This window comes from Octopus bimaculoides, chromosome 10 (assembly GCF_001194135.2).
Source record: "Octopus bimaculoides isolate UCB-OBI-ISO-001 chromosome 10, ASM119413v2, whole genome shotgun sequence".
NCBI classification, from domain to species: domain Eukaryota; kingdom Metazoa; phylum Mollusca; class Cephalopoda; order Octopoda; family Octopodidae; genus Octopus; species Octopus bimaculoides.
The window spans coordinates 49261054-49266630 of NC_068990.1; positions in this window are offsets into that span (position 1 = coordinate 49261054).

Genomic DNA, 5577 nt, shown 5'->3' on the forward strand with positions numbered 1-5577 from the left:
ATATGTATATGCTAATAAGCCTCCCAGCCCTCGGCCCACTTGTACAGTGCTCAGATGTATTCATAAGGCACATATTGGCTTGTATCATAATGCCCATTTTCCTTACAATAAAAATTGTTAAATGGTATTTCAATATTGTATAACATCATTTTTTAACATTTATTTACAATATATCAACAAATTTCATTCCACCAATTGAAAATACAATTACTTGTAATCATAATATATGTAAGAGAAGGGATGTTTCAATAGTTGACCAATGTGAAAGTGTTTTACGGATAAGATGAATTTGTAGCAACTGGAAAATGTGTCTTGGTGTAAACTGAATGGGGCATTTGACATAACATTAGAAATTATGGTTGTGTTGTGGAGACCTTTTGGCCTCATAGACATTTGTTTTCTGTGTTTGGGACTATTGTCCATTGGTTTATGTGGATGGAAATTCTTTTAGAGGCTATCAGCAGATGAGGTAATTGTCATAAATACACTGCTATTGGCTGTCCAATGAATTCAACACATGGAAATACAGGAAGAAATGTATGAAAAGAAGAATTTCTTCATGACACCTGGTAGGAGCTTTTCTATAAATTAAAATGGTTGAGATGTGCTTATCTGTAACTGCAAAGGGCCCCTCCCTCCCGGTTTTCTGAAAAAGGAGTATTGTTAGTATTGGTGGTGGTTGCTGTGATGATTGTAATGGAGATAGAAAAGGAAAGATTTGGCTGCTATTTCTAGCATAACCTGATACTGTTTATTTGCACTCACACCGAAATATTTACATCTATTTTTTCCACTTTATGGAAATCAATATTTTCTCTGTTGAGATCCACCTCAGCAAAGTCATGGATCAAGTGGAAACCCATAAAATACTGTTGCCTTTTGACAGGACAAAGAAATTTCCTGCTGACTTTGCAAGCAACAAGCAGGTAGATTTGTTTTCAAATCCAGGCAGGACCAAATGAGGTCCTACAAGTTATTTATAATAATAAGTGATGTTGTATTGGGGTTGAAAGAATGACACATACAATATTAAATATGCCAAGACTATTGAAAACAATAGAAACTTTTAAACGTTTACCAGTTTTTATTAAATTTTTGGGTTAATGGACTTGAGTTAACGGAAGCTAAATGTAATGGAAGTTAATTAGTACAATAATGATTTTCAAAGTTAACTTAAAAGTTAAATCATTAACAAGAATGTTAACTTTGTTAATTAACAATTAATGGACTTAGGCCCAGCTCTGTATATATGTATATAAATAAACAAGTAACAACAGATGGAAATTGGTTCATTCACTACTGCTGCTTCAAATGAGTTTTTTTTATTGATAAATAGAGTTATTACATCATGTGAAAAAACCAATTACATTAGATGAATATACACAAATTAAACATTTTAAAAAGCATTCCAAGAGTTGTCATGTGCCACTTCATGATTCCTGGCTAGCATCAGCCAAAAAATGATTCACTTACCCTAGTTAGTAGTTTATACAGGAAAACCATTAGGGTGACAGGAGCAGGGAGGGAGGTAGGGAAGAAATTGTAGTGGGAGTAAGAATACAAAATAGGGAACAAGAATCAGACATTCTGCTCTAACTTCTAGCATTCAGTTTCATTGACATGGAACCTCATATTGTCAGACATCTCAGTCCATTGTCATTTCATCCTGAGATTGGTCCTCACCACTTCATCCGATGTCTTCCTGGATCTCCCTCTTCCACAGGTCCATCCACATTCAGTGACCAACTCTTCTTTATACAACTGTCTTCACTCACATACATTACATGTCCAAACCAATGCAGTCCCCTCTCCTGCATACCATATTTAATTCCTCTTATACCCAACTTTTCTTTCAACACAGTTGTACTTTGTCATTCATGCACACTGATGTTGCACTTCCAAATACTTTTCTTGTCTCACTAGGAAGAGGACAACTGTGGTACTCCTCCCAGGAACAAAATCAAACTGTATTTCATCTAGTTTAATTCTATTCTCTGTAACTTCCATTACCTGGTCCAGCAGCTTGATATCTCTGTAGTTGTTTCTATCTTAGGCATCACCTTTACTCTTGTAGCAGCTAACTAAAGTACTACTATGCCAGTTATTGGGGATGACACGTTCTTGAATAACGTGATTAATTATGCAAGTGTGTGTGTGTGTGTGTGCATATGCATACATATGTGTGTGTGTCTTAGAGTTTGTCCCACACCACCATTTGGCAACTGGTGTTGGTTTGCTTACATCCCCATAACTTTGCAGTTTGGCATAAAAAATCGATAGAGTAAGTATCAGGTTTTAAAAATAAGTATGGGGGGTGGGGTGGAAATCTATTTGACTAAACCCTTCAAGGCAGTGCCCCAGCATGGCTGCAGTCCAATAACTGAAACAAGAAATAGGTAAAAGATAAAACAAATTAAAATTTATTTAGTATTTTTTATTTTCTTTTACAGAGTAAATGTTGGTTGATAACAAAGTCACAAAGTACAAAAAAACAAAAAACAAAAGTAAAAGAAAAGAAAAATGTTTTTTTATTTAAAAAAAATCAATATTTAGCAATGGTTTTCATCTGCAATGGAATCAGGGATGGCAACAAAGCAAAGTGACAATGTTTAGACCGCATTTAGTAAACCTATAACTAAAAGCATTCAAACAATGACCATGTTGTCTTATTTTTTTTTTTAGTAATAATGTACTCTGGACTACTTGACCCAATGTGTCTTTTTGGTTTCTTTTTGGATGGTAGGGTGTATCTTTTATGTGGCACCAGCACCCATGCTTTTTATGTGGCAGCAGCATCCACACCAATTCTTTTTACATGCCACATTAGTATTAGGATCTCAATTCACTTTGATTTTAGGATCTCTAGATTACAATTGGGCCCCTAGACCTGTGTGGCCCTTAGGCAAGTGCTTAGTGTTCCCATGCCTTAAGACAGCGCTACTGACACTTCCAGAAGGAGACCTTTGGCTACTAATTACAGGAATAATCTTTGTTTTTAAATTCACTATATCAAATATGTGAGATCCACCTCAGTGGGTCTCAAATGGTGCACCATGAATTTTTAAGAATATAATTTAATGCTTCAGAGAATCTATGCCAATGCATAAGCATCTTCAAAAGTGATTAATAAACAATTAATAAAATGAGACATACAATAATTTTCTGTATCAATGCTGATATGTTTAAATTCTAAATATCATGCAAAATGTGCCTGTTATTTATATTTGATCTCCACTGAGTTACAGAATAAAAAATTCTGAAAACCACTGTTCTATTGTATTATCAGTTATTTGTTCAGATAGCCTTATGGTGGGATCAATGTTGTCAAGCAGCAGGCAAATTTTATAGGCCATTGATACTTACTTACAATATACACAAAGAACATAATTGTTTGGCAACTCATGAAAAGGAGAAAAAGTTAAAAGGAATAAATGAAATATTGGTTTCAAATTTTGGCACAAGGCCAGCAATTTTGAGGGAGTGGATAAGTTGATTACATCATCCCCAGTGTTCAACTGGTACTTATTTTATCAACCCTGAAAGGGATGAAAAGCAAAGTTGATCTTGGTGGAATTTGAACTCAGAACATAAGGGAGGATGAAATGCCTTGAAACATTTTGCCCAGCATGTTAACTGCTCTGTCAGCTTACCATCTTGAAGAATAAATGAAATATTGGTTTCAAATTTTGGCACTGGGCCAGCAATTCTGGGGGAGAGGCTAAGTTGATTACATTGACCCCAGCATTCAGTTGGTGCTTATTTTACCAACCCCAAAACAGATGAAGGGCAAAGTTGGCACTAGCAGAATTTGTACTCAGATGATAAAGACAGACAAAATGCCCTGTCAAAGGCTTTCTCCATGTCAATGAATGCCAAGTACAGAGCAGAGGTTTATCTTTGGCTAGGTATTTCTCCTGAAGCTGTCTTACCAGAAATATAGCATCAGTAGTGCTTCTCCCTGGTACAAACCCAAACTGCATCTCATCTAAACTGACTCTCTCCCTAATTAGTTGGGCTATGACCGTCTCTGTGACTTTCACTACCTGATCCAACAACTTGATACCTCTGTAATTATTCGTATCTAATGTGTCACCTTTACCTTTGTAGCAGTTGACTATGGTGCTGCTATACCAGTCATTGGGTATGACTCCTTTGTGTATCACTTGATTGACTATACTAGTGACTAGACTATAGCCTACACCGCCAGATATTTTAAGCATCTCTGTGGTGATTCCTGATGGGTTGGGGGCTTTTCCTGTCTTCATACCCTTAATTGCTTTATCTACCAAGGCATTGTTAATTCAGATAGCTGGTCCCTTTATTGGGTCAACATTTGGAAGACTCTCTTTTTCCCATTCACTCTCTATATTTAATGGCATCTTCAAGTCTTTTTCTTTGCATCTATATTAAATGCAAGTGAGCCATCATCCATGCAGACACATTTCTCTCCTATGACATCACGATTTTCTCACACACACTGTCTTGCAACACGAAACAAGAATAAATGAAATATTGAAACATTTCTTTGTTAGTTACCTAAGGGGATGTGAAGTAAGACAGCATAATGATACCTTATGTAGATGGAAATACTTTCGAGAAAATTTCAATAATTTGAGAAGAATATAATGTAATAAAATAATGATTGAAAAATGAATTTTTTCCCTTTTCTTAACTAGATTTTGAGGCATTTGTTCACTTATTTTAATTAGTCATCTTGGATCTAGTTGAATTTGTTGTGAAAATTTGAAATACTTCAAGTGGTAGGATGAAATTTGGATCTTTTCTGGTTGGTTGCCAGCATCAATTTTCTGTTCGAACTGATTTCATATTCAGTGTAATGAGACACTTTTATAGGCTAATTCACATCATTACGTGAAAGTAATTTTTGCTATAAATCAATAAAGAGTTATTGGTAATTTAAGTTTGAAAATTTTGGTAATTTTAACCAATCGTAAGCTACAGATGCATTTATAGCTGTTTCGATAGTAAGAAGCAGAACATAAGAACTTTTTTGCCTGTTGTAACAGTCTTTGAAAAGTCTTTTATCTGCAAGGAAGCATGTGTTGACAAATTTGACACTAAGTTCTGTGTGATTATGGCAGCAAGCTCCAGTAACTTCGCTTCTATTATGGTTTCTTTTGGTCATTGAGCATTGAGGGGGTTGTGAGATGTGCTAAAAATAACAGCTAAATAAGATTTTTTGGATAAATCTTTTAAATTACTGGAGACATAACACGTGTTGTTTACAAATATTGACAATACGTGCTATTTTCAGCATGTTGACGACAAAAATGTGCAGTCACGCACAAAATGACAGCTTCCAAATTCTGATTCCTGACTGGGTGAAAATGATCAAACTTTAAACCTCTATAACTTTTTAAAAACATTTTTCTGGAAAAATGAAATAACTCTAGCAAGTGTATTATTCTGCTAAATTTTAAAATTTTCGGTAAACTTTAATTTTTGGAGCTGCTGACAACCAAACCAAAAAGATCCAGAAATTTAATAAAATCCATGGTAATTTGTTCAGTTTGGTTAGATTAAAAAAGTAAATAAACATGAAGGGGGAGATTAGTG